Here is a 12,707-nt window from a genome sequence, read left to right as displayed (position 1 = left end):
TGTTCGACAACTAGAACAAATAAAGCAACATTGTAAATCCTAAAACATGTTTCTTGCCTTCAATACAATTGGGGCCCGATTCACAAAGGTAAACTTAGACCAAGGCCCATATTTCTGAAATGTTTGCACTGTCTTAGTGTCTTTTTTTTATGCTAAAGCGGCGCAAACCTAACTCCATATTTATATTTTGACGCTAGACCCATCTAGCGTTAAAAGTTAGGAGTTAGCATAATTTTTAGGGCGCGCCAATCCACCTTGCATCTAATTGCAACAATGAGATGCAAGGTAGGAGTTCCCTTCCTTTAAAGGACGCTAGCCCTTTATCCCAATATTTATATACTGATGCAAAAACGACACATACCAAGGAGGCAGACCTCTGATTAGCATCAAAATGTGACGCCTGGTCAGACCAGGCGTTAAAAAGAGGCCCACACACCACCATTCAAGGAAAAGACACAGAAGGAACATTTGAAACCTCCCGGAGAATATGGAAGTGGTACTGCTCCAGTATGGCACACGCTGCAGATATCAACGAAGACAGCAGGTATCTCCACCGCAGCAACCCCAAACACCACCACAGCAGCCACACAGGCAGCACAGAAGGCGGGAGGGGATCTTCAGACAGCGCACAAGCATCCTTGGCCTCAGGGAAAAAGATGTGATCATGATGTACCGACTGAACCGGAAGTCCATTTTACGCCTGCTGCACCACATTGCACCACACATCACAGCAAGGGTGCAAACTCCTACTACGATTCCACCCATGATCAAACTCTTTGCTGTCCTCCATATGCTGGTGTCTGGATCTTTTCAGATAACATGTGCACAAGTGGCTGATATGTCCCAGCCATCCTTCTCAGTCCTCCTACCTAAGATCCTGGATGCTATCATAAGCCTCACACCCCACCACATCTGCTTCCCAAACACACAGCATCTGCAGCAGGAGACTAAGCAAGGTTACTACCAAATTGCTAAGTTCCCACATGTGCTGGGTGCAATGGACTGCACCCATGTGCAACTGGTGTCACCTGCAACGGAACAACCACAAGCACACACATTCAGTCAATGTGTAGGCCATTGTGGACCACGGCGGGCTCTTCACCTACATCACAGCAAAATATCCCAGCAGCGTCCATGATGCAGACATATTCCGCCATTGCACTATCAATGAGCGGTTCCAGGATGGGAAATATGGCAATGGTCTACTCATAGGTAAACCTCCATACCAATCATTACACTCACAAAGACTAACCATCTAGGACAAATAAGATAAACACCACACTCAATACACATGGGCAGGGCTACATAGATGTAAAGGCAACAACACATATGCAACATGCCACAGCATTCATTGCACTTCACAAACACATACACCCACATGTACATACCATAGCCACACCCTTACTGGCACACCACATGTGGACAGGTGGAGCCAAGTCCTCTTTGCATACAGAAGCTGCTCACAAACCACTACAAGTGTCCACAGGTTGACAACTAAATACAGATCACACACACAATGCACCAAACAAAGAATAGCCCAGCCATGTTAATGGCAAAGGCCATGGCCATTTAAAGAAAGTCACACATAGGCACAGTCCCACGTAAATCATGGTGTGCAAGCCTCTGCCATAACCTAAATTAAATGCCACCCATTTAATTTACCATTACCAACTGCATATCATCTACACATACCTGTTGTGTGCACATACACCTGTCTGCTGCATTGTGTCACACACATACGAATACAAAATAACCTGCCAATAAAGACCATACGGATGAATAATGAGAAAAGGAGTAGCACCGACTACAGTGTCACCTGACATGCACCCCTAGTGTCCCCCTAACACCACCATGTCTGTTGCGAATACCAGAAACAGTACCACTTGGTGCAGAGTTTGTGAAAAAAGTGTAAAAATTATGGTTGGCATAGTAGGACTTGGTAGGAGTATAGAGGACATACCTGACCTTACATGCACCGTACTAAGGGACCCATGTGAAAAATAGCTGTGCCCCCTCCCAAAGCCTGCACTGTGCATGTGTAGAAAGTGTCTGTGCGAAATCATGTTTTGGAAGTTAGGAGATACTACTGTACTTGACAGCTGGCACAACCATCATCTGCCACAAAGGGTCACTAAGTGTCGCACTGAATGCATAGTGCCACGTGATAACATGGAGGGCACAGTCTTGCTTTGTAGGGCTACTATGGTGTCTCAACATCTGACTCCATTGTGGTGCAATCAGGTGGTAGGTTTCATCTAACTATAGAACAGCGCTTCAAATATGGACTACACAACACATTTTTGCTAAATTATAATCATCATTTTGGAATCAGTATGAATATTCTCAGGTCCTTGAGCCACTACCAAAGATTGTCATGTCCATCAACACAGTCCAATTAAACCATTTCACAAGAACAGGAACCTACACTAAACCACAAGCAAGTCTGAGACACCACTCCAACTACAATTAACAACTGCCATGATATGTTCCAAACCACTATCAAGCATTACCAACACATCTTCTCTCTTTCCTTTGCAGCTGATCTAGGTACTGCATACAGCCATGGACTATGGCTCCATTTGTCAATCTCACAATAGTGGAAGAGTGTGCCTACTACGAAGGGCACAGAAGAACACGCAATGTGGTGGAGAGGACATTTGGGCTCCTGAGATCAAGGTTCAGGTGCCTGGCCCTGACAGCAGGAAGACTCTTGTATGCTCTATCACTCATATGCAAAATCTTACTGGCATGTGCAAACCTCCACAACATCTGGGTCAGAACAAACATCAAAATCACAAAATAAAATGATGGATGGAGTGTTGAAATTTTTCAAACATTCACCCCCGTCACAAATCTGGGTTTAATTCATTGTTATTTTGCTTGCCACGTCACTCCAGTTTGGACCCAGCTATATGCAAATCAGTCTTGACCCTACTCCCAATGGGAGCAGTCCTGCCCGAACTGCCAAGCCAGGTCCTCCCTGGACAGGATTCAAGCATCCTGGGACCGGTTTCAGGGTATCACCCTTCATCAGCCAGTCTAGCTTGAATCCAGTGGCGCAGCAAGCAAGGGACCCATGTCTGGGCATACCCTAGCCACTTAGGGCGCACAAAGCAAAATCACAAAATAAAATGATGGACAGAGTGTTGAAACTTTTCAAACACTCACCGCCAGTCACAGATCTGGGTTTAATCCATCGTTATTTTGCTTGCCACGTCACCCCAGTTTGGACCCAGCTATAGGCAAATCAGTCTTGGCCCTGCTCCCAATGGGTGCAGTCCAGCCCGAACTTCCAAGCCAGGTCCTCCCTGGACAGGATTCAAAGATCCTGGGACTGGTTTCAGGGTATCACCCTTCATCAGCCAGACTAGCTTGAATCCAGTGTTGCAGCAATCAGTACAAATGTCCCCAGGGATTACCAGGTTGATGTCCCCAACGAGGAATAGGATGATGATGGAGCAGATAATTTAGGGGGAACAACAGAACACTGCTGCAGGAGTTCGCAGGAGACTCCACATACATAGTGACTGGACTAAAACATCACATTGTAAATAGCACAAATAAAATACTTTGCACCTGATTCTCCTTGGTCTAGTCATTCTCCACTATATATACACTGGAATGTGACTCAAACCTCAGGGAGCAGGTAATAAACAGAATAGTTACAAGAAAGGTAGCAACATTGTTTGTGATGTAAGAGAGTCTACTGCCTCCATCTCACATATCAGTGACATGCAATTCACGGGGATGTGACTCCTGAAGGCCTAGATCTATGTAGCACTACATATATTGTGCCGTCAAGTGGACAAGGTGCAAAATTCCTAGTCCATTCCCCACAATAACACCATGCCTAATATGATGAATGCAAGGGGGGCACACATAAGGTAGGGGCTGTCAACAAATGGATTTTAAGTAATGTTGGAACTGAACACTGTCACAACTCAGGGTGATTGCTGCTTTGCCTGCACGGTACATGTGTGACAAGGGGGGGACATCATAGGTAACTGTGGTCCTTCAGTTATTGTCCAGGGATTATAACCAATGTCAGATGCTGAGCCTGCACAGTGTATACATGGGATTGTGTCCTGGCACTGCCATTGGGGACAACCCTAACACACGGCGGACTGCACCTCACAAATGGCCCCTACACGATGGCTGTGGAGTGCGCAATAGGTTGCCAGACAAATTAAGCAGCTATGGGTGCAGAATCACTATCCAAAGGCATGACCCATTGTCAGGATCTAAGAATTTAATAGGACAATGCAACATCAAATAATAGTCTAGGTGAAATGTAGCCAGAGTGTGTTGCACTCCCTATGTGCATAAAATGCACAGTTGTCACACAAATCTGCTGTATTGACACATGCCTACAGCAAATCCAGATAAATATGTGAAGACTGATGTACGGTGTATGTCCTAGGTAGCAACAGGTTTGCCAGTATCAACAATGCTTGACATGTGTCAGCATGTTTACCTAGTATGCTCTGTATAACAACATCACACATCACATAGCAATACACACCACTCATTGCCACTCACATGACAGGACAAGTGCATGGTAGCAATAGTAACAAATTATTCTATACATGTTTTGGGCTCCAACATCACAATCAGGTGTGGAATGTGCTACTATGTTCAGCATTGTTCAATAATGTCAGAGACCCAACATCAAACCGAGTGGTAGTAGACCTAGCCATATATGTTGCATTTCGCTAATGAAAAGCACAGCACTGAGATGATTTCACACCTCAACATCATTTAGTCATGGTAAGAATTACATAGGTTGTGGCATGATGGAAGAAATACATACCCATGTTCAACAGAAGATGTGCATGGACAGCTTAAAGATACCCCCAGATACTTGCAAATACAACATGGGACGTCACTTGGAGACAACACAGGTGCAGTGGCAGGTGTAATGTCATGTGTGTGTGGCACTCATTATATCTCACAAATACTGCCAATGGAACAGCACTCATTACATCTCACAAATACCGCCAATGGAACAGTAACTATCAAGTAGCCAGTAGTAGAAGATGTCATCTACAAATCACACAAGTCACATGTTGCATCCTGTCCATGTATGACCAGACAATGTTGCTATAGAAGATGTGTACAAAGTGCAAGCAGCCTAAAGAATGAGAGTAATGTAGGAGGCAATACATACCTTACCAGTAATGCAGGAAAACATGGAGAAGAAACACACATAGACCAATGCTGAGTGTGCAACACATCAATGTCTACATGTCAACATTTAACATACGTACAGAGAGGGTGGCCAGGTCAGTACATAAACCAATCATGTTGGCCACTAGCATACCCTGGTATTAGCCTTTTGCATGCCACTATGACAGCAGGCAGTGACAGACAATACCATCTGTACCATGGCACATGGTTCCCAAAATTGAAGCCACATCAGATATACAACCCCCTAAACAAGCTGCCCATGGCAACAACTAAGGACATCAAATAATGAGACATGTCCTATACGTGCAAGCACCCAGTCATCATTATCATCATCATCAACTTTATTCAGCTAATACAAAATAGCATTAAAAGCACATAAATGTAAATACATTATCCACATACTCATATCCTAATTCATAATACAGACACTAGCTAACCATAATTAAAAAAACATAGATATCTAATATACAATAACATTAACGCTGACCCCCCAAATTCACAGTAACAATTATCATAAAAGGAATAATAAAAAGCTAGTTTATTGCACTTATCCAGTTTCTCCGGAGATAAAAACAAGACTTTTCCTAACTTGTATGTCATTTAAAATATATAATGCCACCCTGTAATATACATGTGTATTGTTAAGTTTTAACAAAAATTCCAGTGCCACCAGATAGGTTCTTATGCTATTTTGTTTTAAAAACAGGTTTAAGATAAAAAATTCTAAGATGTTCATAAAACTTGCAAAATGACAAAGTGCAAAGTGTTTTGTTTATTTATCCTATCACAGGGGCAACTGAATGTCCATACTAGGAAATGCTACTAAATGATGGACTATACCTAGACTTAATCTTGTCAGAACGAACCGGCGCTGCATATTAGTAACACCAAGTTGGTATCCTTCTCTATTTGTCTCCAATGAAAGGGGCATATTTATGCCAGCAGTGGATTTTATGGATTCATTTGTTTTCCTACCATCAACCTTGTATTGCAAAAAAGTGTCCTTTATACATTTCTTTGATAATATCAGCACTTCCTCTGGGTCTGGTTTTATATTTATATTAAGTATAGATTTGAAAGAGGAATCAATAAAGGCAAGCCATGGAATAATCATAGCATTATGCAGGTTTACACAATCTAGAATAATTTGCTTAGTGAAAACAGTTTCCTCCTTGGACCAAATACTACGCCATAGGAGCAAAGGGCTCACCCACAGCACGTCCGCCAAACATTGGAGGCCCACCTCTTGATGTACTATCCATTTAGATGCTGAAGTAGGTAAACATAGCAGACGTTTTAAAAAACGGTTTTCCTCTAATTGTATCGTATACACCCATATGCTGGCTCCATACACTACCGTGGATAATGCTCTAGCCCTGTAGATGTTTATCATAGTAGAAATGGGACGACTCCCTAATTTGCATGCAACTCTAAAAATGGCACTGGCATTCCTTCTTAACTTATCCTCTCCCGAATGAATATGTTGTTCCCATTGCCCATTGCTCGAGAACAATACACACAAGTAATTAAAATAATTTGCAGTAGTAATCTCCGTATTATGGATATAAAAACTCCTGCATTTCTTTACCCTTTGGCCACAGGTCATAATAAAAGTTTTAGATTTGTTGATCACCATACCCTTTGAGGTCATGAACTGTTCTAGACCATCCAATAGTTTTTGAAGCCACAATGGGGTCCTGGAAATAAGGACAACACCCTCAACATAGAGTAATGCGGGATACGGGACACCCTGCCACAGGGGGGGGAGTTCACCTGAATTTCCTGCAGGAACTTAGCCACCTCATTAATATATAGAGAAAACAGTAATGGGGCCAGTACACAGCCTTGGCGAATACCTCTTCCAATATTAAAAGGGGTAGTGCACTCTCCTAATTGGCCAAAGCGGAATTTGAATGCTAAATCTGCATAAAGGTGGGCAATGAAGTCAATGATGTACCTTGGGGCACCCATAACCAATAGAGTGGTCCAAAGAAGGGCTTGCTCAACTAGATCGAAGGCACTACTAAGATCTGCAAAGCAGAGGTAGAGATCCCCTTTTTTGGCGTTTGGATACTTCCCTATGATCAGATCTAAGTGAAGACATTGCTCTACAGTGCCCAGTCCTGTCCTAAATCCAAACTGGACGGGTGAAAGAATATTATTATCCAATGCCCAGTCATTAGGTCTTGCCAAAATTATCCTGCTAAAACTTTTCATGGATGAATCCAGCAATGATATTGGGCTATAGTTTTTGGAATCAGCTTTGTCACCTTTCTTGTATATAGGTATAATAATGGACGTAGTCCAGGACATCAGGATTTCGCCAGTCATGGTTATATTAAACAGCCTAGTCAGAATAGGTACCCAAAAAACACTGTGATATTTAAAAATATCTACTGGTGCCCCATCTGGGCCTGGGGCCTTATCCCGGCACTAACTGAGATAGCTGATAAAACCTCATCTACGCTAATATGTAAATGGTTGGGATACCCCAGCTCCAGTTGTCTAGGTATGTCTGCTGTCCCACTCCTTTTCTTGAAGACCTCCGAGAAGCACCCATTTCTCTGTACATGAGAGGGGAAGGCTAACATCAAGTACCTCAGAGGAAAAGTTTATATCCTGGTCCGTTTGATCACAATTGTGCATGTGTCTGTCTGCTAGGGAGTGAGCATAGTTCTGCTGAGTAGCAATCATGAAGAGTCTAGATCCCTGCTCAATAACCCACACACCAATGCCCTGGCTACATAAACATATGACATTGTATGGGGCCTGATGCATGTGCCCCTTCACATTCAACCATGGGTTTGTGTTGCCATACAAACTCACACAGTTGTGATGATGAGTAGGCTGGCATCTCTGCCAGACTACAACAATGCTACACAGTGGTATGCCATTGTATGTGACAGTCACAACAAACATGATGTGGACAGATGTGAGTGCCTATTTGGAGGCATGCACACATATACCAAATATCTCAGCACACATGTACCACTATAATGGCTCAGGTATGGTAATGTGGATGGATTCTGAACAAAAGGGAACCTAGCACAAAAATAAGGGATATGTATCACAAGATCAGTGACTGTAAGAAATGCCCTTCACATGTGTTCTGACACACAGAACCATAGGTGGCACGGATGCCACTACACAAACTTTTGTCAAATGTCAACATGTGTCCATGCAGGAAGATAGTAATGTGAGGTTTCAAATCCCCTGAACACACCACTGTGGTCATATGTTACAGAAATGACACTACACATGTCTTTACACACACAGCATATACCAACCTTCAGTAACACATGTGTACATAGCATCTCCTACAACTAAAATGCATGGGGAACCATATTTCACATGTGTAGCAGAGCATCATGAAGTATAATCCAACAACATACCACAGAGTGGACACACATGCACATGCAAATTGACAGGGGTAGAGTGATGTAAACCCAGTCCTAGTCCACTGCATACTCTGAGTTCATTTTGTCATGGTTGTTACATGGCTTACCATGTGTTGGACATAGGCCATCATGTATATTGTGTTGTGGTATGTGTACATTTGCATGTCAGACATAACAATGTAGTCCTCCCACAAACTATTATTCAAGCACATATGTACACACAAGGCACACATGTGTCAACATGTATGTGGACACAGTGCAGCTACAAATGCACATATACACAAGGTATGAGTAATCACATGAGGCAGACTCATAGACAAACCTATGGATTCAACATACCAATGTCACCGTTATGACATGACTGGATAGTTACGCACATGTAGCCTAAGCACACATACAACATTGTAACACAGCCCATGGGACATGGTAAGTGAATCAGGGTGCACTCAAGGCCTACAATGCAAAATTCCACACAATTTCATCATGCATAAAAATAAATGACGCATCAAATCCACACTCTGCAACGTCAGTAAAATGACACCTGGGCCCTGAGCGTCAATCACACGTTCCCATGCCTTTTAACGCACCACGATGAAAAATCAACGCATGACCGTCATGCATCAAAAATGTTCATGCATACGAATGTACCAAACAATTCTCCTAAGCCAAAAGACGCCTACCTCTGAACGTCTGTCGCACGTCCACACACAATTTCATGCTATATGGGAAAAAGATGACACATGACTGTAATGTGTTAAAAAAAACTACGCATGACTGGAAACATGACACACAGGCCCAGGAAGTGATGAAACAAGACATTCTGCCTGCAAACATGGTACAGTGAGTCCACTTTCACTTTCACTTCACAGTCTTATTGTATGTGCCTGTGTGAGGGTGTGTGGAGCTGGTGCGGTAGGGATTTGGAGTGTTTGGAGTGTATTGAGTGTTTAGAAGCTGTGTCCTGTAGTTGTTGTGTTTTATTTGTCTTTAAACCTGTCTTTTTTATTGTAAGTGTCCTGTTTCTGTATGTGTATTGTGGGGTGTTTGCCTGGGGTAGTGTAGTTGTTGGGGTAATTGGGGTAGTTGTATTAGTTGTTTGGAATTTCATTTTTTTGGGTGAGCTGCATTTGCAGTCCAGTATGTCTGGGAAAGGGAGGATGGCGATGATGGCGGCCAATGAGCTGGGGGTTTTATATGGCTGGCACAGCACTACCTCACCATGATGCTGGTACTGGTGGCTGTGTCATTCAAAGCTACCCCACAGAGGCAAGGAAGCTGCAGTGGGGCAAGACAAGAGTCTTTGCGACAGGATGGAACAACAAACAACTGAAGAACCGCTGGGCATACCTCATTACAAGGGAGCAAGATCTGCTGGATCATCTGGGCATTGAGATTGGTGGAGCAGTTGGTAAGTATCCCATTTCCATGCAAAGTCCATTTTTTGCATGTGCATGACAGTTGCAGATATGGTTGAGTGCTGCTTGTAATGGTTATGGATCTGGACATCTCGTTTTCTACCTGTATGAAGAGCCCCAGTGCCACCTTAGGCCTGCAATTCAAATGTACAATAATGAAGCAGAGGCAGAGCAGATGTACCATTGTCCCTGCGCAGCCATTACAAAGTGTTGTAATGCATGCATAGGGAAACTTTTTATTGAGCAGCACAAAAAGAGGTTCCGCACTGAGAAGGCATCTGGGGAATGGCGCACGTTTGCACATGGTGGACCTCCACAGCAGCCACACAAAGACACTGTAGCAAAAACATCAGGGGTGCAGGAGGCCACAGCCGGTCCAAAGCCCTCCATGTCAGCTGCACCAGTCAGGAGATAGCCACCAGTTCAGCCACCTGCTGCAGTTGTTGCTAGCCAATTTGAATTTGATATGAGATGGGACATGGCTACGATTTTAGCCAGACTTGAAAAATTGGAGGAGAGGGCTGATAAACAGAGGGTGTTGCAACACATCAAAAAGAAACTGAAGAAAACAAAGAAATGAACTTATAGTGTTCTCCAACTTCCCAGTTCCTTCCCCTCCCTTTTACTGTTTTACATAGTTTTAGATTGCGTTTTAGATGGGTAGTATTAGGTTAGTGTAGTGTTGGTATAGGGTAGGTTAAGTTTAGCGGAGGGTGGGTTTTTCTACATTTTTTTATTGTTGGGGTTGGGGGGTTCATGTTGGGGTATTTGTGTATAAAAATAAAACCAATATATATATATAGAAAAAAATAACAAATAGCAAACAAATATATATTTGTTTAGGCCATATGTTAGGTTAGTACATGTGTAGTTATAGTTTATGTAGTCCTACTTGTACCTTGTCTCTTAAGAGCGCTGGGGTACCAATGTTTAGAGTATGGTGTTACATGTGTAAGATAATTTTGGAATAGGTTAGATCGGTGTAGTTCTTAGTTAAGCTTAGTTAGTATAGTTTAGTTTAGCATAGGGTGGGTTTTAGGTTAGTTGTAGGTATACGGTTTTTAAATTAAATCCTGTTTTTCTTAGCCTAATCATTTATTTTAAAAAGTACGTTGATTGAGTGACTGGGGGTTTCTCATGAGTGCACTGGCCAAGTTGGGGGAATGGCCTAGGGTATGCTTACTGTCTTGATTTCCCAGGTTTACCATGTGCATCTCCTGTGACCAAAGAGCTGTCAGAATGGCTGCTACATATTGTCTACTAGTGCATACATTTGCCATCCAGTGTTCGAGACATTCACAATGTGTATGTATACTTTACCTTGGACATTTAAATATGGTACTTCACCTGTCATTGGTGGGGTCCTGCAATTTCATTGTTGGCAAGTGTGCCACATCTGACAGCAGGCAAATTCGGAACTGTATCCTGCAACACTGACAGGTGACCATCAATGATAAGGCGAGCTTCTCCTGTAGCACACAAATAAGTTGTACTGGCACTCTCATCTGGGTAAATTACCACTGAATTGGTTCCCAAGCCTTACATGCTGTATGTCTACTTCAAAGGATATAGGATATAAGTTCAAAATATATATAGAATACTCAGTAAATTGGTTGTAGCCGACAACACTGTCATTCACCTTTCTCATGTTAGGATCCTAGTGTGTGGCTTTGTGTCCGACAGTCATGCATTCATGTACTGTTATTCGGTACACATTGACATGGATTGACACAACGCTATCTTTTAGCTGAGTAGATGAATCACAGTAAACTTAGAAATGCTACATGTGTACAAGGTGCTTTATTTACAGGTGCAATTGTATTTGTGCCTTCCATACAATGTTCATTTCACAGACTTCATGAGTGAATGTTAGGCTTATGTAGCACAACCGGAGTCCAGGGTTGAAGGACATTTCTTGAGACATGGTTAGGAGCAGTGTGCATTAGTGAGGAGATAAAAAAATGCCAATTGCTATTAAAGAGACAATGACAGCACATAGCAGACAAATTAACAGTGGTTAGGTGAAGAGAAGAGGGCACATTTCCTACTGTCACAACACTGCCATGATCTTAAGCCCAGAACTAAGGAGAAACTGTCTACGTGGCACAGACTGATGCTACCGGGTGCTTTTCCTTGTGAATGTTATTCGTTCCCCATCTTCATCCTCTGATGTGTGTGGTGCCTTCTGTGCCATGGCTGATGCTGTTGTAGAGGTACAGGGGGCCACACACTCATCAGGGGATAGAGATGTGGAGTCAAAGGTCCCGGCAGATGCTATTTGTGGCAACATACAAGGCATCACTGCAGCAAGGAGGAACTGATGATTTTTCAACACTGCAGCAACATCACGGTGGTAGGCTGCCAGGTTTTCCTTGAAGGAGGCCACTTCCTGCTGTATGGACTCCAGGGTATTCTGCATAGCCCCCAGCCTGTTGTCTGTCATGCTGCTGCCAATATGGGAGGCATTTGTTGTAGCCTTTGCTTCATGACAGCAGCTATGTCGGCCAGAGACTGCTGGAGTCCACGTAGCAGGAAGTGGGTGCCTCTGATGGCAGCTGAGTTGTCCTTATTTGGATTGAGGCATGTCTGCACTCTCTCTTGGCTGCCTGCCATGGTCTCCATCCACACCCGTACCTGCTTGGCCAGCTCCCACTGGACTCCTACCACTGTCCTCTGAAAGCTGATCTCTGGGTCCTCGGAATCGAGG

The sequence above is a fragment of the Pleurodeles waltl genome, chromosome 7, assembly GCF_031143425.1.
Source record: "Pleurodeles waltl isolate 20211129_DDA chromosome 7, aPleWal1.hap1.20221129, whole genome shotgun sequence".
Taxonomy (NCBI): domain Eukaryota; kingdom Metazoa; phylum Chordata; class Amphibia; order Caudata; family Salamandridae; genus Pleurodeles; species Pleurodeles waltl.
Note: the sequence above shows the minus strand (reverse complement) of the source record.